Source organism: Camelus bactrianus, chromosome 4 (assembly GCF_048773025.1).
Source record: "Camelus bactrianus isolate YW-2024 breed Bactrian camel chromosome 4, ASM4877302v1, whole genome shotgun sequence".
Classification (NCBI taxonomy): Eukaryota; Metazoa; Chordata; class Mammalia; order Artiodactyla; family Camelidae; genus Camelus; species Camelus bactrianus.
Genome location: NC_133542.1, coordinates 34,400,286 through 34,428,017, shown reverse-complemented (window position 1 = coordinate 34,428,017; position 27,732 = coordinate 34,400,286). Strand labels below are relative to the sequence as shown.

The 27,732-nt window shown below is 40.9% G+C and overlaps 1 protein-coding gene and 1 long non-coding RNA gene across 7 annotated transcripts in view; one reads left to right on the top strand and one right to left on the bottom strand.

Annotated features, from left to right (window-relative positions):
- The window catches only part of PIP5K1B (phosphatidylinositol-4-phosphate 5-kinase type 1 beta), a 363,978-nt gene that overhangs the window by 260,138 nt on the left and 76,108 nt on the right, over positions 1-27,732 (bottom strand). For 2 of the 4 annotated variants that reach the window (XM_010967909.3, XM_045504995.2), the window contains exon 1: positions 23,207-23,739. The exons of 1 other annotated variant lie outside the window; for it this stretch is intronic. The gene's annotated coding sequence lies outside the window, so the exon portion shown is untranslated. Of the gene's footprint in view, positions 1-18,271; positions 18,462-23,206; positions 23,740-27,732 lie in introns of those variants that run through there. One more of the 4 variants, XM_045504993.2, reaches the window with a different exon arrangement.
- Positions 21,554-27,732, top strand: part of LOC123612122 (uncharacterized) — a 45,596-nt gene continuing 39,417 nt past the window's right edge. For 2 of the 3 annotated variants that reach the window (XR_012506371.1, XR_012506373.1), the window contains exon 1: positions 21,554-22,911. This is a non-coding gene — a long non-coding RNA (uncharacterized LOC123612122). The remainder of the gene's footprint in view (positions 22,912-27,732) is intronic. The other variant, XR_012506372.1, reaches the window with a different exon arrangement.

The window sequence follows — 27,732 nt, the reverse complement described above, 5'->3', positions numbered from 1 at the left end:
CCAGAAACTGACACAACATTGTAAACTGACTACTTCAATTAAAAAAAAAAAAGAGTTCTAGAACAGCCTCTGAGATTCTAAAGCAGCACTTAAAACGTGACCCATGACCCTTGAAACTAAACTATCACACATATTAAAAAGGACCCATAGGCTTGTGCTAAAGGTAACTTTCCTTAGCAGTGATGACAATGGAGGTCCTATCTGTTTCCTTGTTAATGATTGAAGGGTGAGGAGAAGTAGCTTTCAACTAAGACTGCAAGGGAAGTGCCCTAGTCTGGGCCCACCTCAGGGATAATCCCTCCTCATGAAAAGAGGAGATACATTGGAGTAACATCCTGAATTCAAAACAATCAGGAAATCCATTATTCCTTTTTCTGTTTTTATTCTAGTTGCTTTGTATTCATAGCTAATGTATACATAAAGTGGGTGAGACCCATTTCAGGGACCCAATGAAATCCTTGGAATTCATTGCCCTGTTCCAGTATAATCTGATGTGACAAGCTCAGGAGTTTATTTTCCAACATAGTCAAGGTCAAATTCCATTACGATGACTCCTGTGGGCTTACTGAAATTCTCCGCTTTTCTGGAACTTAGTTGTATATGATAAAGTGTGATGTGGGTTAACAATAGGGAAATTTGTTTTTATTTATGGAATTAAAAATTTAATTGGAGTAGCACGGATGGACTTAGAGATTATCATATTGAGTGAAGTAAGTGAGACAGAGAAAGACAAATATCATATGATATCACTTATATGTGGAATCTTTGAAAAAATGATATAAATTCTATTTGCATACCAAAAACAGACTCACAGACATAGAAAATAAACTATGGTTACTAAAGGGGAAAGGGTGGAGAGAGATAAAATTAGGGGTTAGGGATTAACAGACCTACATTACTATATATAAAATAGATAAACAACAAGGACCTACCGTATAGCACAGGGAACTATATTCAATTTCTTGTAATAATATACAATGGAAAATAGTCTGAAAAGAAAGTATACACATGTATGTATAGGTATAACTGAATCACTTTGCTGTACACCTGAAATTAACACTGTAAATCAACCACACTTCAATAAAAATGTTTTTTTAAAAATGTAATTGGATATGAGTTATGATAATAGATCTAAAACCTTCTGAAGTAAAATTTTAACCCCAAAATAAATTTCATCTGCTGATATGGCTCACTTTTTGGGAATCCATGTTCGTTCCAAATAGTCTTGGGTATTCCTTCAACTGCGTCATCCTCACCTTTACTGGAAGCACAGAGTGGACTGTCACTGGTGTCCCAGTTCCTGAATCTGGTATCAGAGGCTCGGAATCTTGCTGACCCTGAATATTATTTTCTACATCTTATGATACCCTTTCTTATGTGAACTATATTCTCTTAAATTCTTCATATCATAAACAGCCAACCAAACACCCACGAAAAAGGTGAACAAAATCAAAGCACATTGTACAAAGTACTCCATGCCTTCTCATCCTCATCAGCGTACCTGATTTATAAACCGTCTTTCCTAATATTGTATTTTTTCATTATTTTACATAGGCTTTTTCATAGTATTTTATCTGTTATGAGCTATTATGGTTCATTTAACCGTTTCCCAAAATTTTAGATAATGAAGTTATTTTTAGTCTTTCATTATTAAAATTAACATTGTTCTAAAAAGATTTTTTTCTCTCCTTTGATTTTTTTCTCCTCTGGAAAGAAAAATTACTGAATCAAAGGATATGTTCACTATTATGGCTTTTGTTAAATGTTGCTGATACCTTTCAGGGAGCATGTACCAATTCCAATGCTACCAATCATGTGCAAATATTTCCAATTCTACACAGCCATACCAACCCTGTAACTTATTTTAATTAATTTTTTAAATCTCAGTTTACCTCCGGTTGTATTTCTTTCATCATTACTATGCACTTTTGCACACACTGGTTTTTCTTGTGTTGTAAAAATGATAATACTTAACCTTTGGCCATTTATCCAAATAAAGACTAGCTGTAACATAACTATATATATGGCTTATATATTCTGCTCACTAACCTTTATATATATGTGTGTGGGTGCATATATTTTCCCCATTTCATTTTAAAACATATTCATGTTATAATTTCTTAAAATGATTAAACATATTAAGAAATTATCTTCTTTTTACATTTTGGATAAGTCAATTAGACTAGAGATTTTTAGTATCTCCCAGAAATAAATCAAGATATACCTTGCTATACATAACAGAAATTAGGAAGTTACACTTATTCTTTAATGAACACTTATTTTAAAATATGTATAACTTGAGTAAGCAAATAAAAAAGTTTTTTAACATAAATATTATAAAGATTAATATATTTAGATATTTAGTATCTCCATTTATTCAAATATTTTAAAATCAAGTTAAAATTTTCCTTCGAAATTCCTTCTCTCTCCTTATGTACCACCTCCACACTAGTTCTCGAATGTATCCTTGCAATTACTTATAGCTAAGAAAGATGATTTTTTTTAATGGTGGTTAAACATATGAGCTTCATTGAACATGGGAAGCAAACAGTAACACTGCCATGAATTAGCATCTCCGAGGAGCCACAATTTAACTCGTATCCTAGCCAACAAATTACCATGAAGTATGGTGAACACAGACACCTTTCCTTGTTCACAGAGGACTTGACTCTCCTAGCAATTCATTCCTTCAAACCTTCACGGGTCAACAAGATGCTCTCAGCTTCAAAACTCTTCTTGAGAGACTAGCTCTTCACGAGAGCCAGTGCAGGAAGTTCTCATTAATGTCCTATCCCTTCCCCCGTCTCAACCCTCTACTGGCTTCTCATCACACTGAAAATTAAAGTCACCATCAGGTTTATGACGCTCTACTTGCCTTGGCTCCAAATATTCCCCTCCACTCCCTCAGCTCTGGCCATTTGTACGGTTCCTCGAACAGGCCAAAGGAGCTCTGGATCAGAGCTCTGCACTTACTATTCCTTCTGCCTGGAATGCTTGTCCCATCAGTGTAACTCAACAGATACTAAATAGTTCACTTCTCTACTTCATTTAGATCTATGTTTGTTATGGACTAAATGTTTGTGTTCCCCTCCCCCCACTCCTGTGTTGAAATTCTAACCCCCAATATGATGATATTAGGCGGCAGGGCCTTTGTGAGGTAACTGAGTTATGAGGGTGGAATCCTGGTGAATGGGATTAGTGCCCTTATCAGGAGAGACATGAGAGAGCTTGCTTCCTCTCTCTCTCCGCTTCCCTTCAAATGAGAAGGCCATTTGCAAACCAGGAAGCAGGCCCTCACCAGATACCACATCAGCTGGGACTTTCATAAACGTTCGCTGTTTACGCCACCCAGCCTGTGGCGTATCTGTTACAGCAGCTTAAGCTAAGATAATGTTCACGTGTGGTCCCCTCAGACAGGACCTCCCTGACCTCGCTCTCTAAAATAATGGTCTTCCACCAGCAGTACCATCACTCTGCTCCTTATCTGCTTTATTTGTTCTCTGTGAATCTTAAATTATACATGTATTTGTCTTCATTACTGGCCTCCCTCACTCAAATGGAATAATCCTAGTACCTAGAACCATGTTAATAGATACTTAAATGGCTGTTGAATTATGAGTGAACTAAAGGTAAGTATTTCTTTAAAAGACAGCCTCAGAGAACAAGTCATCTTAGGATTAAGGAGCACGCACTGTATGCACTTTGGGGCATGATACCCCTCTTCCTTCCACGAGACATCACAGAGTATCATCGCTATGAGAGATGGCTCTGTCTCTGGACCGCCTGGCTTTGAAACCTGGCTGAGTGGCCTTGTATAACACACGTATATCTCTGCTCTACAGTTTCTTCACGTACCAAACGATGACAACAGTACCAATTTCTCAGATTTCTATGAATATTAAATAAGTTAATGCCTGTTTATTGTTTAGAAGTACCTGGAATGTAGCAGGTGTCCAATAAGTGCTAAGTACTTATCAGCAATGACTGTCATTTTAGGGCCCCTCTTTCCCTTACACGGCTTCTAAACAGAGACTATTTCCCCAGTATTTCTCATTTTATAATATTCAGCTCTTTTCCTCTAACCTATTTTAGTTACTTCATGTTGCTTTTTATCTTTGTTCTAATGACCAATACACCAACGATTTTATTTTACCAAGGAAATACGTGTATAAGGTAATATATCAAATGATATAGAGAACCTCACAAGGGTAACCATTTCTTGATTTTCCTATTCCTGTTATTAGTTCAATTCCCCCAAGGCAACCATTCTTAAAATTTTCTGTTTTGGTCTCTTGGTGGTTATCTCTACAACTCTTGATACAATGCTCAAATCTCTTGTTCTTGATTCATACCAGATACTTTCCTCATACTGCCCTAGTTTCCAACCAAAGTTTAATAATACATCATTGTTTTAATTCCTCTGTTCATTACCATTGCTATTTTATTTTATTTTATTTTTTTACCTTTGCAATTTTATGTACTCGTCTTCGTTTCTATCAACTTTTTTTAAACTGTCTTTATTCACAGACAACATGACTGCCTATGTAAAAACTTTTATGCATGTTACAAAAAGTTACTAGGATGAATACATGAGTTTAATACCTCGCCAAAGAACAGATAAGGATGACAAATAAACATATGAGAAGATGCTCAACACCATTAACCATGAGGGAAGCATAATTTAAAACCACAATGAGCTACCACTATACACCTATTAGAATATCTAAAATGAAAAAGACTAACCATATCAAGTGTTGATGAAGATGTGGAGCAACTGGAACTCTCATATGCCACCAACGGGAATGCATGATGACACAACTCCAGAATTCTACCAACTTTTAACAACTATATCTTAATCCCCATCTTCAGAGGTGAAAATATTCGAACATTTAACCCTTTCCTCTCTGCTTCCACATTCCACCTTCTGTCAGCTACACTGTTACTTTGTGTGAGGTTGCTACCATATGCAATCTAGCCTACAACCATAAACAAGTCCACTATACTTAGTCCACAGTCTGACTCTAAGAGCAGAAAACTGAGAAAAGCACACATATGATTATAATTATTCCACTATGCTTACAGTCAAGCTAAGAAAGGAATTAAGATTTCAGTCTCTTACTACGGATCCAATGTTGTGATCCCTATGTCAATGACGTTAAATTCTGTGAGTTCCCCTCATTTTTGATCAGGTATTTATGTCAGTAACTCCAGTCAAAGTACTTTCCCATTTGATACATGTCATTGGACTATAAATATTTCTATTATTAACTGAAGTTTCTATTAGCATTTGAGGAATGTCTAACTAAGCTCAATCATCCTTAAAAATTCCACAGGGGTTAAAAATGCTTCCTGGATTACTTCTAAGTTCTGTTATTCCATCTAAATAGGCATTAATTGAAACACTGATCATCTTTGTATGTGAGGCACAGCACTGAATGTAATAATGGCCACCACATACCAGTCAATCTAAACTGAAAAAGTAATGAACTTGTTTAATACATTAAGCATCATGTTCTAGTTTGGACTCTATCACATGAATTATTTGTTACCTACCAGCATTTCTTTTTTTATTGAAATATGGTTGATTCACAATATTATATTGGTTTCAGGTGTGCAGCATAATGATTCAATATTTTTATAGATTATATTCCATTTAAAGTTATTACAAAAGAATGGCTATGTTTCCCTATGCTGTACAATATATCCTTGTTGCTTATCTATTTCACAGAGAGTAGCTTGTGTCTCTTAATCCCATACCCCTTTCTCTTTCCCTCTCCCCACTGGTAACCACTAGTTTGTTCTATAAGAGTCTGTTTCTGTTTTGTTATATACAATTTTATTTTTTAGATTCCACATATAAGTGATAACATATAGCATTTCTCTTTCTCTGTCCAACTTACTTCATTAAGCATAGTACTCTTAGGTGCACCCACTTTGTTGCAAATGGCAGAATTTCATTCCTTTTTATGGTTAAGTAGTATTCAACCATATATATATTACATCTTCTATAGCTATTTATCTGTTGATGGACATTTGGGTGTTCCATACCTTGACTATTGTAAATAATGCTGCTATGAACACTGAGGTGCATCTATCTTTTCAAATCAGTGTTTCCATTTTTGTCTGGCTATTTATACCCAGGTGTAGAATTGCTGGATCCTATGGTAGTCATATTTTTAGATTTTTGAGGAAACTTCATACTGTTTTCCATAGTGGCTGTACCATGTTACATTTCCACTAACAGTGTAAGAGGGTTCCCTTTTCTGCACATGCTCATCAACCTTTGCAGTTTGTAGACTTTTTGATGATAACCATTCTGACAGGTGTGAAGTGATAGCTCACTCAGTTTTGATTTGCATTTTGTTGATGATTAGTGATCTTGAGCATCTTTTTATGTCCCTGTTGGTCATCTGTATGTCTTCTTTGGAAAAATGTCTATTCAGGTCTTAGGCCCATTTTTTAAATCAAATTGTTTGTTTTTCTTAATATATTTTGAATATTAACCCCTTATCAGACATACCATCTGCACATATTTTCTCCCATTCAGTAGGTTGTCTTTTTCTTTTGTCAATGATTTCTTCTGCTGTGCAAACGCTTTTAAGTTTACTTAGGTCCCATTTGTTTTCTAATGCCTTTTTTTTTTAACCTTAGGAGACAGATACAAGAAAATATTGCTACGATTTACATCAAAAGAGTGTTCTGCCTACTTTCTCTTCTAGGAGTTTTATGGTGTCAGGTCTTATATTTAGGGAATCCATTTTGAATTTATTTTTGTATACAGTGTGAGGAAATGTTCTAATCTCATTCTTTCACACGTAGCTGCTTTCCCAGCTACTTATTGAAGAGACTGTCTTTTCTCCATTGTGTATTCTTACCTCCTTTGTTACAGATTAATTGACCATCATTCCTTTTAACAAGGAAACATGAGTTTTGCTTTCTTCAACAAATCTTCCCATCCAAGATCCATCTCTTTTGAAAGATAAAAGTATCTTGCTCTCCTTATCTGTGGTGAGGCTGTGTTTAAATTCTGGACTGATCAGACAGACTTTAAAGAGTCCCACTTTGCACACTTGGCCTTTGGGGATGGAGGAGGAGACTCCTTTTATGGGACTCTCATCACAGGAGACGCTACACCCTTTGCTTCAGATCTGCTTACCCATGGGCTATACGGGTGGCAGTCTGGAGTCTGAACTCCTTCTCTAATTCTTACGAAATAAATCCTCTAATGCAAATGATGCTTTGGCTCCAAGGACATCAAAGGCCTTCGTTCCATTTAGCCTTACAACATGCCTTTGAACTAAACCAGGAGCCAGTGCACAGATTTTTATTCCACGGGTGAGAACAAAAAGGTACAAAAGAGGTCAAGCCACTTGACCAGAGGTCATCAAAGTGTCAGAAGAGGGGCAAGATGAGCCAGAATCCCTGCTTCTAGGGCCAGATCTCTCACTGCACCCAGATTCAGTCTGTGTGAATGCATATGAAATGTTACTTACAAACACAGGACGTTCAACCCAATGAAACCTGGAGATAAACTCTGTTTGCGATAATCAATGGTAGGTGCAGGGGGGCTGCCAAAAGATAGATTCTCTTTCTCTGAAAGTTTCAAATAGTGAGAATGATCAATGACAAGAATTCTGCACTGGTTTTGTGGCTCTTTTTTGCTAATTAAGTTTTTTGTTTGTTTAATGAGAAATAGAACATTCTTGCAAACATATTGTAAGCGGGTACTTTCAATTTAGTGCAAAGTACCTCAACTGCTATAAATTCTTATAGAACTTTGAGGTGTTCACCTTATTCCTTGAAAGGAGGATAGAAATAATCAAAGAATAGCAGAAGTAGCTTGTGTGTAGAAGACACTGGAGCTGCTAGGCTGGGTGGGAAACATGAAGTGGGAGAAGACATGGTCCCTGTCATCAGGATGCGAGCCTGCTTGGAGAGATAAACTGAGAACAAATGAAAAGTCAGCCTTGAGGGAAAGTTCCAAGACAGTGGTAAGAGCAAGAGTGCCAAAGTGAGTGTGTGCCTGACAAATCACTCTTGGGCATGGGTGGGGATCAGAGAAGCCTTCCAGAACATGGGGACACATGTGGTGTCATGAAAATCTGATACCATTTCCTTAAACAGAGAAGAAAAGATTCAGTAAGAAAAAAAAATAGAATGAGCCAAGGTATAAAGAAATGAAACTACAAATGAAGATCAGGAAATGATGTTGGTTCTCACACATTTTCTCTTCTTCATCTATAAACCCTCCCAGGGAAGTCTCAGTGGCTTTAATCATTAGCGAGAGATCATAATACTGTCTCCATCATGAGCTCTCTCCTGACCCCCACACTCATGCAGCTTCCTTCTAGATCTCCCATATGGATGTCCTGCAGGTATCCCAATCTCATCCACTCCCATGGCTTAATCACTACCCAGAGATCCATGACCATAACACAGCCAGCATCTCCATCACAGACCTCTCTCCTTATAGCCACACTCCACCCAGATATCCCACAGGTATCTCAAGTGCACATTCAAAGTTGGACCCATCATCACTGCCCTCCTGCCTCTGCCACCACACATATGCTGCCTCTTCTCCGTACTCTCAGTTGATCATCATTCTCTAATCTCTCCAGCTACTCAAGCCAAAGCCAGAGAACCGTCATCATCATCTACCTCTCCCATTCCCTCAAAATCCACATGCAAGTGGTCACCAAGTCCTATCAGTTCTCCCTCCTAAACCTGAAATCTGCTCACCCATCCCCACCCTCACTACCTTAATTCAGGCCCCCATCATCTCTCTTGTAACATCTTCTCCCGTAACTCATCTCCCTGTTTCCAGTCCCTTTCCCATCTCACTCATCTCCCGAACTGTAGCCCATGCTGCTGGTCTAACATAAAGCATGAGTTCATCACTGGTCCATGAAAATCTTCCAGTTGTTGCCTCACTGCCTATAGAAGAAAAGTTGAAACTCCTTAGCACGTCTGACAAGACGTCCGTGGTCTGGCCCCAACACACCCCTCCAGCCCGATTTCCTTCCACCCACACCCACCCAACCCATTATCAGATAATACAGCTCCAAAACACACTCAGAACCTTTATGACTTCATGACTTTTTACGTGCTGTGCCTGGTACAGAGTAAGAGTTTAAGAAATGTAGCTATTGTCACTCCTACAAGCATAACAGTGACAACAACAATGATGATGATGAAAAGTCAACTATGGCCAAACTGTGAATGGTCGACGGACCAAACCAAGGCATTTAGATTTCAGGCAGAGCAAAGCATCTACGGGTTGTGGGCATGGTAGTGGTGAAATTATAACCTCTGGTAGCACGTATTATACTGACTAAAGGGGGAGAGAAAGGGAGGTATAGGAGCCGTTTGGGAAGCTGCTCCAATAGTTCAGGTAAGAGGCATTTAATACAGGAAACACAAGTGAAAATGGAAGAGAATTTTTAAAAAATTCCTCAGGATTTGGTAGCTGCACAGAAACAAAGATGAGCAAAATAAAAAGTCTGCTAAAATTCCAAAAGTAGGTTAAAAAATGTATCTTTGATGAAAATCTAGAATTTGGGAAGAGAGATGGATTCCAAGTTTTAAAAGGTGACAGGTCACAAGTATAGATTTCATAATATAGGTTCTTTTCATAAAGGTCAGAGTTGGGCTCACAAGAGCAGATAAATGGCTAAGAGAGGGAAAGGCACGAATTACTAAATTGTTCTAAATGTTACAGGGCAAAAAGCCAGGGAGAGATAAAAGACTACAATTTGGCCATGAACAAGACTGCTCACTGGGGAAGTAACCTGAAGCAGTGGGAAGGCTAGAAGCTGGACTGTTAACATTTTCGAAAAGGAAGGGGGAGTTGGGAGGTTGAAGAAAAGACAGTTGTGGCTTAAGAAAATCACTTATTCATTCATTCAACAAACATGGAGAGTCATCTGTATTGGACACTTTTCTAGGTGCTGGGAATACAGGAGAGAACAGAACACAGTCCCTCCCCTTGTGCAAGTTCACTTTCAGTGAAGGAGGCAGACAATGAAGAAAAGAAAACTGGAACGTCCAGGAGTGCTGGTGACCATCTCAAGCTGCCAGGCACACGTGTTGGATAATTAACACTCGGTTCTAAAATGCTGCGCAAAGTCTTCTGGCACATGTGGGAAGTGACAGGTCCTTAGACATAGTCTGCACAAAACGAGATGATGCATCAAGTTCACGTTATAAATTGTCACGTAAGAGAGGTGAGTTTCTGAGAAATGGCAAAACTAAATAGTGACACCCAATGCCATAAAAATCTTAAAAGCTGCATTTCTCTCCTATTTTCTATAAACAAACATAAACAAAAGTCATATTTCTCTCTTAACCCTTAGCATGAGAGACCGATTTCCCATTTTCCATAAATCTTCACCACCCTGTCTAAACCACATGTCTTGGGTAAATAATAAAAGGGCATCATTTAAATAGAGCTTGCCAGAGAAATGACACTGCTGCTTGTTTCCAAGTCATGAAGTCATAAGCCTAAGAACAGTCTGGTTCACATCACTTTGTAAAAGTAAGTTAAATTTCTTACCTTCACCTTACTTGTCTTATTGCAGGTATTAATTTTAGTTTTCCGATGGAAAATGGACATCGGAAAACGGAGAAATGCAATGTGAAATGCCTTTGGTAATCTTTAACCTCTAAAGGTATAAAATATTAAAAATGAAACTCTCACCAGAACACTCACAAACTACTTCTGTTTCAATTAAATGAAAAAAATCTAAGAAAGTGTGCCTTAGACCATAATGTAGTAAAAGCAAATATTTTATAAAAATAAAAATGTACTCATGAACATTTCAGCCTAAAAAGGCAGCACTTTATTTATCTCACCAGCCCAAAAACAAGACATATGAAAAACATGCTCTTCATTGGCCAATGAACTAAGTCGATGAGAAAAAATGGAAGCCTTCTTGCTTGAGGCCCTCCCTCAAAAACCACTTTTTTTCCTTCTTAAAAAAATTTTCAAGTCAATGCATAAGATAAATCTATTTGGGAAACATAATTCAAATAACTGGGTGTTACCAAGCCTCCAAGATAACAGCAGATTCTCAGCAGCAAACAATCAGTGAAGGGTTAACACTGATGAAAGTGGGCAAAAAAAAAAAAAAAAAAAAAAAAAAAATCCAGAAAAGGCAGGTAAGATTTTCAAAAATAGCAAAGTGGGGCCATTTGGTACAGGGGCAAAGAGCCTTGTATCCCTGAGTGAATCTGAAAGCTACCATGTTATTATAGCATAAGAGACACCCTCTGTGCTGCTTAATCTTTTAAAGAATCAGGAAGGTTGTGGCAACTTTGGGGAATTTTTCTACATAAAAATTGGCTACAGTAAATTTTGATTCTTAAACAAGCAAAATCTTAGCAATAGGGAAATTTATTCTAGAAGTAAAACAGCTTGCCCTAAAGTTCTGAGTAGCCAAGAGTTCCATTTTGCGCTTGAATGGCCAATTAAAACTGGTGGGCTTGATGTCTCAATGAATTTCAGGCAGAAAAAAAATGCTGTCAAACTGTTCTTGACATATTTTTAAAGTGACGGCATTCCCCCCCCCGCCCCTTACAGTACTATTTATGTTCTTGCTAAAATAAATTAGTATGAACTTTAGGGTGAGCATTATAAGATGTAGCCATGCCCAGTTTAAAGGTCGTGTTTCATCACTGTAGCTTATGTACCCTGCGTAACAGACAAGGCAGCTTTATGAGTCACTTTCCCCTAACAAACACCAAGTTCTATCAGATGTCTACTCTCCAAATCTCACAGTGATTTTTTGACAGAAATGAAAACTTTGCAGGGAGCGCCTAATGGAGTTGTTAACTCACAACACTCCATGAACCCAAAGGGAAGTAACAAGCACTGAATGAGGAGTCCCGTCACGGTCAGCTCCTCAGTAAACGCACACCTCCGGTCTACACTGGAAGGGACGACGGAACAGGTTCATGTTTTCCAAATCACAGGTCTTAGCCCATCAATGGGGAGTAAAATCAATCTGGTGGATTATGATTGGTGTTTGGTGGAGGCTGGAAGCAGGATGCAACATATCAGAAAATACTAGATGTATAGCTAAGTATTGTTCTATGAAACCTTTATTTTTTGGAAGTATTTATTACTTATATGTCTATGTCTGTACTAGGTTTCAACACAGACTGTGCTTCTTAAAAGACAGAGTTGACCATACAGGATTGTGCAATGGACTGAATGCACATCCCCCCACCCCATCTCAAACCATATGTTGAAATTCTAACCCCCAGGGTGATGGTATTAGAAGGTGGGGCCTTTGGGAGGTAACTGGGCTATGAAGGTGGGGTCCTTATAAAAGGAATTAGTGCCCTTCTAAAAGGGACCAGAGAGAGCTCTCTTGCCCTCTTTCCACCATATGAGGACACAATGAGAAGTCAGCAGTCTACAACCTGGAAGAGGGTTCTCAGCAGAACCTGAACATGCTGGCACCCTGCTCTCAGACTTCCAGCCACCAGAACTGTGAGAAATAAATTTCTGTTGTTTGCAAGTCACCCAGTCTGTGTTACTCTGTTTTAGCAGCCCAAGCTAACTAAGACAGTTTGGTACTTCTCTATTATTTCCAGTTCAAATGACAGTGAGTAACTGAAATCTAAGTGCAAAGATTAAACATACACTTAGCTTAGGCTAATTTCTATTAACTAGTTTCTATAGAATCCTACAATTCTGTCTCTTATTCACTAAAGATACTTAGGACATCAAAGATGATGCTTTTACTATATATGACAAACCTACAGCCAGCATAGTATTCAATGGTGAAAAACTCAAAAGCTTCCCACTAAAATCTGGGGCAAGACAAGGATGCCCACTATCGCCACTCCTATCCAACATAGTCTTGGAAGTCCTAGCCACAGCAATCAGGCAAGACAGAGAAATAAAAGGGATCCAAATTGGAAAAGGAGAGGTAAAAGTGTCACTATATGCCAAAGACATGTTACTATATATAGAAAACCCTAAAAGGTCCACACAAAAACTACTAGAGCTGATTGAAGAATTCAGCAAGGTAGCAGGTTACAAGATTAACGTTCAAAAATCAGTTGCATTTCTTTACACTAATGATGAATCAACAGAAAAAGAAAGTAAGGAAACAATCCCCTTTAAAATAGCACCCAAAGTAATAAAATATCTGGGAATAAATCTAACCAAGGAGGTGAAAGAATGATACACAGAAAACTATAAACGATTGATGAAGGAAATTAAAGAAGACTTTAAAAAATGGAAAGATACCCCATGCTCTTGGATTGGAAGAATCAATATTGTTAAAATGGTCACACTGCCCAAGGCAATCTACAGATTCAATGCAATTCCTATCAAATTACCCAGGACATATTTCACAGAACTAGAACAAATCATAATAAAATTTATATGGAACCATCAAAGACCTAGAATTGCCAAAGCATCACTGAAGAGAAAGAAAGAGGCTGGAGGAATAACCTCCCAGACTTCAGATAATACTATAGAGCCACAGTCATCAAGACAGCATGGCATTGGTACAAAAACAGACATATAGACCAATGGAACAGAATAGAGAGCCCAGAAATGAACCCACAAACTTTTGGTCAACTCATCTTCGACAAAGGAAGCAAGAATATACAATGGAATAAAGACAGTCTCTTCAGCAAACGGTGTTGGGAAAACTGGACAGCAGCATGTAAAGCAATGAAGCTAGAACACTCCCTTACACCATACGCAAAAATAAACTCAAAATGGATCAAAGACTTAAACATAAGACAAGATACAATAAACCTCCTAGAAGAAAATATAGGCAAAACGTTATCTGACATACAGCTCAAAAATGTTCTCCTAGAACAGTCTACTCAAGCAATAGAAATAAAAGCAAGAATAAACAAATGGGACCTAATGAAACTAACAAGCTTCTGCACAGCAAAGGAAACCAGAAGTAAAACAAGAAGACAACCTACGGAATGGGAGAAAGTTTTTGCAAATGAAACCTACAAAGGCTTGATCTCCAGAATATATAAGCAGCTCATACGACTTAATAACAACCAAACAACCCAATCCAAAAATGGGCAAAAGACCTAAACAAGCAATTCTGCAAGGAAGACATAAAAATGATCAATAGGCACATGAAAAAAATGCTCAATATCACTAATTACCAGAGAAATGCAAATCAAAACTACAATGAGGTATCACCTCACACCAGTCAGAATGGCCGTCATTCAAAAATCCACAAATGACAAATGCTGGAGAGGCTGTGGAGAAAGGGGAACCCTCCTACACTGCTGGTGGGAATGCAGTTTGGTGCAGCCACTGTGGAAAACAGTATGGAGTTTCCTCAAAAGACTAGGAATAGACTTACCATGACCCAGGAATCCCACTCCTGGGCATATATCCAGAAGGAACCCTACTTCAAAATGACACCTGCACCCCAATGTTCATAGCAGCACTATTTACAATAGCCAAAACATGGAAACAGCCTAAATGTCCATCAACAGGTGACTGGATAAAGAAGATGTGGTGTATTTATACAATGGAATACTACTCAGCCATAAAAACCAACAACATAACGCCATTTGCAGCAACATGGATGCTCCTGGAGAATGTCATTCTAAGTGAAGTAAGCTAGAAAGAGAAAGAAAAATACCATATGAGATCGCTCATATGTGGAATCTAAAAAACAAAGCCAACAAAGCATAAATACAAAACAGAAATAGACTCATAGACATAGAATACAAACTTGTGGTTGCCAAGGGGCGGAGGGTGGGAAGGGATAGACTGGGATTTCAAAATTGCAGAATACATAAACAAGATTATACTGTATAGTACAGGGAAATATATACAAGATCTTATGGTAGCTCACGGAGAAAAATATGTGACAATAAATATATATATGTTCATGTATAACTGAAAAATTGTGCTCTACACTGGAATTTGATACAACATTGTAAAATGATTATAAATCAATAAAAAGTGTTTAGAAAAAAAAGATGATGCTTTTAGCCTCCAACTAACTCCTTACTCAACAACTGCTTTTCCCTTATCTAAATAGCAGTCTTTGTTAGGATGAGGGGGTGCACCTCGGGGATTCTAGAGCACTCTGAAAACCTGGCATTTGGTGTCGGTTGGGCAGGTCTCTAGTATCACCTTTGAGTCTTCACTTGCACCTGAAAGAGCAGTCAACTGTAGCTATGACTGTGGCCTAAACACATTCCAGGAGAGCAAAAGCATTGGAGTAGGCTGCTCTTTGGAAGAGCAAGTCCTCAGATTTGTGCAAAAGTTCAAAAGACCACTGACTCGGAGAGCCCCAGGGACCAGAATGTGTTTGCTTCCTGGAGAGCTTGGCTAGGTGTGACAAGGTAAGGATCCAGCCAGCCGAGTCTAGGATCCTCTCCAGCCATTTCAATCGCTGTGGCCGGAGTATGGATGATGGACTAGAGGAGGGACAGAGTGGACTCAGGAATTCAGGGAGGGGGTGACTAGAATCCAGCAGAGAGATGAGAACTTGGACTAGGACAGATCAGGAGAAACAATGAGGAGCAGACAGTGGAGGGAGATATTCAGCAAGTAAAATTCATACAAATGGGTGACGGGTTAGATGTGGTGGATGAAAAAGACGGGGTCAAGGATGGCTCTCAAGTTTCTGCCTCATGTGAGGTAGTAGCTGGTGATGCCCTTCACAGAGCTAGGCAACCTTGCAAGAGGACAAGGCATGGAAAAAGTTCAGGGTCTGGTCTTGGACACACAAAATTTGAGGTGCCTTTGGGCATCCACATGCAATGTCAATTATGTAGTCCAGAGCTCACAGAGAAGACTAGGTTAGAGATACAAGTTTTAGATTCACTTATGTCTTCCTTTCGTGAACTCTTGTCCCAAAACTACATTTCGAGGCACAGTTGCACGAAGAAGAGAAAAGAACGTGGGCTTTAAAGTCAGGAAAGCCAGGGTTGGAACCACGCCTTACTGGTTCTGTGCCCCTGAGCATGTACCTAGCCTGATCGGGTTTCCATGCTCTCCTCTATCAGCAAGGATGCTGTAGCCCACTGCGAGGAGCACGGTGAAGATGAAAAGACACAGCACATGGGAAGTGCCTGGAAGAGAGAAAGTCCTCAGCACAGGGGAACCAGAACCAGGCTTGTCCTTTTTATATACCCCACAGCACCTGGTACAGTCCTGGCCGAGGGGCCGTCAATATCTAGTATGTTGAACTGACTCGAAATACTCAGAACTGTCAGTAAATCATTGTTTCCTCTTCCCAGACAACCACTAGCTCTCAAAATCATTCCTCCACCTGGCATCCTATTGAAGCAACACCCAGTCATAAGCTACACACGGAGCATGTCTTAGCCCTCTTCCTTGGTCTTTCCCCTAGCTCTGGGAGAACCCAACACTCGGTAGGGCCAGTGACTACCCAGAGCATTTCTGTAACTATCGAAAGTCCTAGATACCCAATCCAGTCATATGAATCTGTTCTCTAGAGATCCACAATGATCTGAGAAAAGCCAAGACTGATTTGATTTCTCCCCTGGTATTTCTGGTGGAGCAGGCAGATGGCACCCTCTCCACACACCCTGAAATTCACTTGGGAATGCCAAGCAGTTCAGGAGGCTTAGACTTTGAACAATGGATTTAACATTTCCTGCCAACTGTAAGTGTGCACCAGAATCACCTGGAGGCCTGCTGACATTCAGATTGCTGAGTCCCATCCCCAGAGTCCCTGATTCAGCTGGCCTGGGATGCAGCACGAGAATATGTATTTCTAACAAGTTTTCAGTGATGCTGACGCTGCTGGTCCAGGGGCAACACCTGAGAACCACCACACTGGCTTCTTCCCTGATACTGGCTACTGATGTATCTAGTACTGAAAGAAAAACCAGCTGAGGCTGTGGAGCTTTCACCTGCCGTGTCATAGGGTTTGCCCTATATATTATCACAAAGATTTCTTAATTAACAACTACATATGTTTACGATTTAGGTACTTTTAGAACCCATTTTAACAGTTTTGGAATGTTTGATGCATCACAATTTCTACTTCTCTGATCTATTCATTTCTGAGTAAATGAAAAGGAATAACTTTTTTTTTTTTAACTTTTTAAAGAAATTAAAGTATAGTCAGTTTACAGAGTGTCAATTTCTGGTGTACAACATAATGTACATACATATATTTGTTTTCACATTCTTTTCCATTCTGGTTACTACAAGATATTGTATATAGTTCCCTATGCTATACAGAAGAAATCTGTTGTTTATCAAAAAGAAAGAACTCTTTAAACAGAGATACTGCTTTATACTCATGCCAGAACCTATTCACCTAAAGAAGCACTGTTTCCTTCTCCTGGAGGTTGTCATTCTCATGAAGCTGCCATAGCCAGCCTTCAGGAACCATCTCGGAGGGGAGGATATAACTCAGTGGTAGAGTGCATGCTTGGCACGTACAAGGTCCTAGGTTCAATCCCAAGCACCTCCATTAAAACAAACAAACAAACAAACAAACAAACAAACCTAATTACCTTCCTCCCTAAAAAAACTCATCTTCACAACTGAAACTGTTTGGCTTGAGTGACCTCAACGGCAGCCCAGTTCATCTTCACAGAATGGATGGGACCTATTCATTCATTCCTTTACATGTTTACTAGGCATCTAACATATGCCAAGCACTATCCTAAAAAACAGTGTTAAAGAACCATGATCTCTGTTCTCAAGGTGTTTATAATCTTAGGCTGAATGTGTATTTGAGCAGAGGTGATAAAAAATAATCAAGTGAAATACATAAATGTATCAGTATCCACTGTGATGGAAGAAGAAAATATATGAAGAAGGTTCCCTTTAAGTTAGACGATCAGAGAAAGCCCCTGGAGGAGGTAACATTTAAACTGATTAACTTAGAGAAGCTTTGAGTAAAAAGAATAACACAGTACACATTATTATTTCTATTAGGGAAGAGAAAAAAATCATTTCTAGGCATATAAAAAAAGTTGGCGGTCTGGTGAATAAATATATTTACAATGTAAAATGAAGGACCACTATAAACTGTTAAGACTAATGTTTATCAGTCTGCCTGACATTTCTAAAATGGTCTGTAAATTAGCAAAATCAGAGTAATTATGAAACATCCCAAGCTTTTGAAGAGTGATATTCATGTAAATGCATGAATTGTTCAGTATTTATTAAACCCTATCTCCCGGTCAGAGTGCTGAGTTCCAAGAATACAAAGACAAATAAAACATGACGCCCATCCTTTCCCACTGACAAATATTAGCTAAACACCTATGATGCACTCACCATTTCTTCATGCTGGTCACAGTTTTTGCTTCTTTTTATTGTTGCTGTTTCGTTTCCTTACTTTATCAACAAATGATATGACCAAGCAATCGAGAGATTATGATGGTGGGCATAGTTTAAAAAAAAAATGCTTTAAATGTTGAAAATCCATTACGCTACAAGTTGAATCTCCTGCATTTCTTGTGCCGGTCTATGAAGCAAAAAAAACATATTTTTATGGCTAATTATAACTTCCTCCCAAACCCCTTCCTCAGCAATACTGAATGGCAAAGTCTTAAATATCACCTTTATCTTACAAAATGGGTGAATTTTCTACAGTCCTGTGTCTTTAGAATTTTATTTCTAATTCAAGGTAATTATACGTTGTAGGCCTCCAGTGCTTACAAGTCCAATCCTGGTCTGAAGGACCTCTACTGAAAGACACTCACATGCCCGTTTGTAGTGGGAGCAATACTGCATCCTTGACGCCATGTAGTTCATTACAACTTTATAATGGCCTTTCTAAAACTCTTACAGAAGACAAGTCTCAAGAACTTGCTCACCCATTATATCAACTCCTCAAAACACACTGCACATCTATTGTTAATTCACCCCTCAAACAATGCAGAAGACTTTCTACAAGAAGAATACACACTTCAGGGAGTTGTCCTCTCAAATATCAGTTTGTTTTAAATTAAAACAATAATATCAAGGCACTGTTGGTTGACTAGATCTGTAACCACATCCCAGTAATTATGTTTCAAATCTTCCCAAGAGTATCCTAATTTGGCTACGATTAACATGTTTCCTTATGTCATCGCCTCCACACCTCTGATGAAATAGAAGTAGATACAGTTATAAATGGAATACACAAAATCAGACCTGTTTTCCCTAGTCTCACCTTTTATACTGAAAGGAACCTGAATGAATAAAACGTTTCATCAATGGCAGCCAATTTTGACGTTATAATACTTCAAAAATATCATCAATAAAGTTTAACATTTATTTTAAAAAAGAAAAGTAATAGAACAAAAGGCTAGGTTTCCCCCACTCCCTGGTTTCCCTGGCATTTAGGAGAATTGCCATAGATAAGTCTACAAATGAACAGCTGAGCGACATAATGTACAGTCCTAATTGGGCAGCTTCTAAAAAAATAGAAGGACTCCTTCCAACTCCAGTCAGTGTTCTTGATACAAAGAGAACATGTTTCTGTAACAAATACATTTAGGGCTTGATGTTTTACAGAGTAACTAAAGAAGGCCCTAGCCACAGGAAAAAATTATTTTTCCAGGATAGTAAATGTTCTGATTCACCATTTAACAGAAGTACAAGAAAAATGAAAATGCAAATTAAATGTATAAATATTTATAACTTTACCAGTGTATGACAAAGCCACCTTTGGCTTCTGGCGTTATTAACCAGGAAGAGAAGCATGGAAAACCACCATACATCTGTATTTCTATTCAAATAGTTTCCTCCCTCCAAGCACTGGCTGGAGCAAAGTATTGATTCTGAGTCCAATGATACACATATAAGCCAGGAGAATTAACGTGAATGGATGAAAATGGACATTGTCTCCTTAATTATCTGCTTGGACAAGACAATTTTAAAACACCAATAACTAAACCATTTTAAAATATGATGCCTCATTAATAATTACTAGTAAACAGAAATTTTCTGTTAACCTGTATGATTTCTAAAAGTCAAAAGTGCACTTTCACCATAGAACCCCTGGCACAACTTCAAGAACTGTCTTAAGAATTTCACATTAGCCCTTGTCCTCCAGCTAAACATCTGTGACCCTAAGTCAGTTCATATCTCCAAGCCTTAGTTGTCTTATCCATAAAAGCTGCAAGTCTCTGAACTAGTTAATATTTGAATTATTTATCAGAAAGAAATCTACCTCAATCCCCAATGGCTGAATCTGTAAATGATATTTAATATCCATTCTAATTCTTTGTCATCATTCTTTCAAACATAAAAATACTAGTTCTGTGCATACATGAAAAAGTGGTGGAAAGAGAAGAGGATTCTTAAAGGGAACAGAAACCAGGTGGGTTTTGTTAATTAGGTTCCCCTCTGAAACCACGGGCCAGTATCAGCAGCTGCTGAAATTTACCCAAATGTAAGAGTGGTTTTTTTCTTCATTTCAAGACATACTCTTTCATAAAATGGCACAAGTCAATTTTCTAGGAATGTATCTTTCAGCCAGTTACACATTACTAACAACTAAAGGGGAAGGAGAGGTGGAGGCAAACAAAAGAGCATGACATAGATGATGCAAGTCCATTGCCTACACAGAGAAAGAACAACTTTTTGATATGATGTACTCAGGAATGAGAGCCACCATGGGTGCCTACACCTGCCTGCTCAGGAGGCAAACCTCATGTAGGTAAATTGTCTTACGGGTCAGCAGATGCTGGGAATTTACTTGATGAGATGCTTTCTATTTTTTACAGCTTGTGTTTTCCTTATGAGTGATTTTATTCACCTCCTTTATTCAACAACTCTTATTGAGTACTTACTACATGCAAACCCCAAAGCTCAAGTAAATAAAGGTCTGAGTTGATGGTCTGGAATATTCAGGTGAATCTTGACATTTATTTTAGAGTAGTTCAGCCCCTCAGAATGTTTCCAATTCAAACATCAATACTAAACAATATAGATGCTAAGCTAAAGTGCCCTTGGAATTTTCCTTCCCTTCATTAAGTAGTGTGTGGTGAAGGGGGAGTAAATTAGAAGTGGAATAGGTAATTAGCTAAACCCTTTAGTTAACACAGGATGAAAAGTTTTTCTTCACCTAGAGAAAATGGTAACTTTAGATTACAAATGTATTGATAAGCATTACAGAATGCTAAAACTAGCATTTAATATGTGTTTAATATGTGGGAGACTTGAGGCTCAGAAGGTGGTATGTTTTGGTCCAGGTTACATAGCCAATGTCAGTGCCAGAACTAGAACCCAGGTCACCAGCAGGCATGCTCAACACGACTGGGTACTGGAGCATCCACGACATGTCCTCATTGCTATCAGAAGTGGATACAATGGCACAATCCACAAAGAGAAGAGCTGGACATCAGGAGCTCTGAGTTCTAGTCTCGTAAATGCCACTAGATTAGACACGATACCATGGAAAACTCTCACCACTTGTCTAAACCTCAGTTTCCTCATCTGTTGACATATGAACAGTAATTCACAGTGAGACAGTGTAGACCACAATAAATGAAGTCTGACCATTGTAAAAATGTTATACAGGTACAGAAATGGCACTGGAGGATGAAGTGTTCGTGGTGATTTCAGAGAAAATGGCTTCGACTCTAATTCCAGCCACTTATTACCTTGATAAATCAATGAACCTGTGAGCTTCACATTCCTCCTGTGAATATGTGGTTAATAATCTTTGCCCTGCCTGCCACGGAAGTGGTCAGAATTAAATGTTTCTCAGAAAACACTGCAAAGCATTTACAAATTGCAAGGCATTGATGCAAACCTAAGTATTATTATCAAATCCCTCTAAGTCTTCTTAATTTGGACCAAAATACAACATGGCTCTATTATTCATTTAACAGTTTTCCTTCTCAACTAAGATATCATATCAGTCTCAGATTTACCAGCTTTCTCACTGGTCTTCGTAAGTCTCCAAAGAACACACCATTTCCCTCAGCTCAGAGATCATGCATGATGCTTATTCAACTTCTCAGTGGTATGGATTTGGCTGAGAAAGGTTTATTTCTAGGGCCTTCTTTCAGTTGGATATGCTCTGACAAAAGCCTCCATGAACACTATTTTACTTATCACGTTAGAGTGGTAAGGAAACCAACCCGCTGGCTTTTCTCCACTCTAACAACTGCAGTACACTTCAGCATTTACATGGAACTAGACAGAAGTCTGGGTGGATGCTCTTCACAGGAGGGGCAACAAGGGTTCCCCAAACCTACGGACAGTAGTACTGATGGGGAGACTGCTGCTTCTTTGCAGGGAACTAACACATTCTTGGCCCCAACATACCGCTCAAGGGCCATTCACGTTAGAGCTAGGGCCTCTGGCAGGCTGAGAATGTCACAGAAAAATAGTAAGGGGGGGGGGGGGTTGGTCTGCAACACGCTCCCTTTAAAAAGCATCAGAGTAACTAGCATTTCCTTGCTGAGAACCCAGATCAGAAGAAAGAATTCATCAGCCTATCCAAACAACTTCTCTGGAACAGCCTTCTATCCAACCACGCCGCCGGGCACCAGAGACAAGTGAGCTGGGGGTGGGGGGGTTGGTAAGAACTGACAACAGGCTTATCTGCATAGATGAACGATATGCAGACATTTGTTGTCTTCTGTTTTGGCGACTCTTGGCACTTTTGGCACCGGTCTGGCAAATCTAACCCCTGCATTCTCCCTCTCTGGTGTCCCCACACTCCCACCCCCCGCCCCAGTTGCTGAACCGTCATGTTGTCGGGGCTGGGGGAGAGAAGCCGGGGGAACGCACAAGTCTGTTACTGCATTTAGGCTGGAACCATACCGCACCTGTTCAATCCGGCTCCCGAGCCAGAAATGACCAGAACACCGACTCGCAAGACCCTCTGTGAGATCCCAGGGGCGCCTAACAAGTTCGCCGCTGTTTAATACCGGGGGACGGTGATGGGAGACCTCTCTTTCTGCAGCCAAACTCAGGTACCTAACTCCCCTGATTAAGTGAACCCGGAGTGAACCCCAAGTGTCACTGCGGCCCCGGGGATCCAGGTGGTGAGCGAGTGGATGCCCACGGGAAGCGCGCAGCCGTGGCCCCCTCAGAATTAAGGTCCGGCTTTGGTGGCCACGCGCCCCCCTCCACCCTATCTCTAGCATAAGGCGAACAAAGTGGGAGCGTCGCGGGACCTCCAGGATTCACCAGAGACCCAGAGCCCTCAAGCCCGAGCCCAGAAGGAGGGTCGAGGGAGGAGGGGCCGGGGACGCGCAGGAAACTTACCTCACCCCGACAGCCTTAGGGCGCCTCCGGTGTCGAGACCAGTTGCGCCACACTCTGCAAGTTACCGGGACGTAGTCGCTTCCCTCGGGCGCAGGGAGAGCTGCGCAGGCGAGGGGCGGGAGGGTCCGCGGGGCGGGGCCCGGGCCGGGGCGCAGCGCGGGGAGCGGGCAGGTGCCGGGCCCGAGCCGCGGGGCCAAACTCGCCCCGGACGCGCCTCTGCGGGGGCGCGCGGCTGCGAGTGTGCAGTGCGCGCGCGCCGCGGCCGGTGTGTGTGTACCCGCTTTCCCCTTCCTTCCCCGCCGGTCCTCCGGCCAGACTGAGCCGCGAGCGGCCGCCAAAGCTCCCGCCGCTCGGAGCGGCTCGACCGCCGGGCGCGGCCTGGTCGCGGCGTGTTCGGGGAGGGGGGCCGAAGAGCAGGGCGCCTCTGGGCTCGAGCACGGGTCCCGGCGCACAGCGCGCGGGTAGTCGGAGCGAGACGTGGAGGGAGAGAGCGGGCTGCGCGGCGGCGGCCGCGGCTCGGGGAGGCTGCAGGCCCCGCCCGCCGGCCGCCCAGGCTCTTCCCCTTTTCTCTCCACCCCCTCGCTCCATCTCCGCACGCCCTGCAGGGAAGCTACACGGGTTTGCAGTAGCGGCGGCGGGAGCCTCTGCCGCAGTTGGACTGGGCCCCCGAGTCGATGCTTGGGGACACTGCGCTGTGTCCCGCCGCCTTGTGCCTAAGATGGAGAGCGGGGCTGGGGCGGGCCCCTAGATCTGGCCGGTCCTTCAAGGCTCCAGGGCTGGCCAAGGGCTTCACGGCGGTGCTCAAAGTCTTGCAACCGCTCTAAATAGGGTTGTGTTTGGGTTAGGGCTCCCCGCCTCCTCAGGCCGCCGAACTCTGCAACGCCTGGTCACCTGCCCGCTAGACTCCACTTGCGCCGAAGCCCTCACTTAAGCACAGGTGCCCCCTTCACCAGGAAGGGACAGGCTTGTCTGAGGACAGCAAGTGTTCCCAGGAAGTAAGATCTACCCAACAGGTAGAAGTAGGTAGGCTTGGAGGTCCTAGGAGAGAGGAGGCTGGAGGGACGTCAAGGGGCGGTGATGGGGGGGGGGGGTCGGGCTAAATCTTACTCTTAGCGCTGAGTGGGCGTAATCTCACCTGACCTCAGTCTAGCTGCGGAGAGGAAAGGGACCAGGTCTAAAGGACTCTCTCGGGGGGCGGGGGGGGGGGGTGCTATCATGGAAGTTATAGCTAAATGTACTTAATAGGAACATAAAAGGTAGCAGATCTCTCCCAGGTGAATCAAAGCCGGTGATATTTCTTACCCTCACCAGTGCCTTCCACCTTACCCTTATTTAAAGAACAAACGAAAAACGCACTGATGGGAAACGTGGGATACATTCTGTACGAGGAAGAACAACACTTCATGGTCCTTATCCTTAGATACCAACAGTTTGATGAGATACTCTTTTAGTTCTCAGCAAATGAAACTCTTCTTCCATTTTGAAATCTTTTTTGTACCTCCCACCCCGCTACCCCCACCATATCAGCTCAGAATGGAGTGCAGTAACTCCTTGGTAACATGTATCTGTTAGACAGTTTTTCCAGCCTACCTCTTTCAGATGTGCCCAACCATTACTAGGAGTTTTAGAGCATCACTTTTTTTTTTTTAGGACCCTGTGACTTGTGTCTGGTTTTATCGGCGTATCCTAGACTCTTCCAAGCTCAGGGCAGGAACTGACATCTAGTCCAGCATGCTCACTTTACAGAAGTAAAAACTGAGACCCAAAGACATTAAGTGACGCAAGGGCCAGAACACAGGTTCTTTGACTCATGGAAACACTAGATTAACAAAGTTCAATTTGGGGTCTAAAGAGGGCGAGGTAGAGGGAAGAAACAGATCAAAGAATGCTTCATCTGCCTGGCATGAATCATTGTGTAGAGGGCAGCAGCACACCACTGTAAGTAGCAGGCTGGCTGGGAACTGGGGATGGTAATCCCAGTCTCTCCTCTGCTCCTCAGACATCTACTCTGAAATCCAAGGAGTGGAAAACAAATTGCTTCTCAGAGAGGTGGCAGTAAGTGAAAATGCAAAGTCAGTTCTCAGCATTTCCTGGGAATGCAGAGGAGGTGAAAAGAGGTAAAACCAAACTTAAAACAGTGGATCAGAGGTGGTCACACACACTATGTACAAATGGACACGTACACGTACACACAGCCCTCCTTTTCCATTAAGAGACTGTTTGATTCCTTTCTGTAAAGCACAGATGCCAACAGCCTTTGGTTTCCAGAGAGAAGTCACAAAGCAGACTGCTCACTGGCTATTTAGAGAGCTGTCTATTAAACAGGATCCTAAGGAACTCCACCAAGAGCCTTAAGATCATCATTACCGTAAATTAATTAATGGAACTTGGGACCACATACTGTAAGACCTGATATTTCTTCTTGATTCTATTTTGAAATCTATTAACAGGAATTTGGGAAAGTCACCCACTATTAGAAATAAAACAACATTACTGTCATTAGCAATCATGACTTGGCCATAAAATCTGGAAATATTTAAAACTCAGATAATGCTTATCTAATCGTTTTACTTGGTTTCAAGTATAATTTATCCAATTGATTTCAGACCTTAGTCCAAAATCTTAATAATGCTATTTAATACTCCCCTATGAGAAACAGGCATAGATTTCTTATAGAAGATTTGATAGCATTAATGACCCCAATTAATACTTCCCTTTATTCAGGTCCTTTGTTTCTGACTTTGTAGTCCCCTCCCACTTTGTGCTTCCCCCATATGAGTTACTTTGGTCCGTGGAACAATAGCAGACTTGAGGTAAGAGAAGTTTTGAAAAACATGTTTGTATAACAAAGAAATACCACTACACATCTATTAAAATTTCCAAAATCAAGAACACTGACAACACCAAATGCTGACAAGGATGTGGAGCAACAGGAACTCTTATTCATTGCTGGTGGGAACGCAAAATGGAATGGCCAGCTTGAACAGCAGTTTTTGAGTTTCTTATAAAACTAAACATACTCTTACTTTATGATTCAGCAATTGGCTTCTTGATAAATGCCCTAAGGAGTTGAAAACGTATGTTGATACAAAAACCTGCATGTGGAGGTTTATAGCAGCTTTGTTCATAATTGCCAAAACTTGGAAGCAATCAAGGTGTCCTTCAGTAGGTAAACAAATGAACAAACTGCGATACAGTGGAATACTACTCAGTGCTAAAAAAAAGTATGGAGAAAACAAATGCATATTACTAAGTGAAAGAAGGCTACATACTGTATGATTCCAACTATGTAACATTCTGGAAAAGGCAAAACTGTGGAGGCAGTAAAAAAATCAGTGGCTGCCAGGAATTGTGGGGAGGGAGGGGGAATATGCAGAACACAGGATTTTAGGGCAGCAAAACTACTCTGTATGATACTATAATGATGAAGACATGTCATTATACATTTGTCTAAAACTATAACAACACCAAGAGTGAACCCTAATGTAAACCATGGTCTTCGGGTGATAATGATGGTGTCAGTGTAGGTTCTTCAGTTGTAGCAAATGTGCCACTCTAGGGGGGGTGTGTGTTGATAACGGAGGAGGCTATGCATGTGTGGGGGCAGAAGGTAATGGGAAGTCTCTGTTTCTTACCCTCAATTTTACTGTGAACCAAAAACTGCTCCAAAAAAAAAAAGTATTTTCCAAAAAATTTTGGGCATTTCCACTTCTGTTTTTGGAATTCTGACATCACCAGGAGAACAAGACCACTGGAGGATGAAAGACCCTGGAGAGCAGAGCTGAGTCATCGCAGCTGAGGTCATCCTTGACCAGCCAGACTTCAGTTGACTGCAGAGGTACAAATGAGTCCAAATGAGATCTACCAAGCTTGGTCCAGATCAGCAGAACCACCCACCCAACTCACAGATTCATGAGAAATAATACATGGTTGCTCTTTTAAGTCACTGCTTCAATTAATTCTCTATTGCTGCATAACAAACCACCCCAAAACTAGTAGCCAATAACAACCAAAATTTACTACTTCTGGAGTCTGTGAGTCAACTGGGCTCAGCTGGGCATTGGCTTGGGTCACTCACTTGGCTGCATTTAGGTGGCCGCTGGCAGCTAGGCTGAACTGGAAGGTCGGAGAAGGATTCACTCGCACATCAGTCACCTCCATCTGCCTCCCCCAACCTCTCTCTTTTTACATGGCTAGCTTGGACTTCCTCACAGCAAGCTGTCCTTTCAGCAGAATTGTCAGACTTCTCACAGGGCAGCCAGCTTCTAAGAGGGAAGAACTAGAAACTGCCAGTCCTCTTAAGAACTGAGCTTGAAGTTTCTAGAAGATTACTTCCACTTCATTCTATTGGTTAAAGCAGTCACAAGACCAACCGAGTTCAAGAGGAGAGGAAATAGACACTCATGTTTGATTTGAGGGCAGTATGGACATACAAGAATACAAGGGCCTTATCACAGCCATCTTGGGGAGACTATATCACCTGCTAAGTTTTGGGGGGTTGTTCTTCTAAGCTATGGAACTTCAGG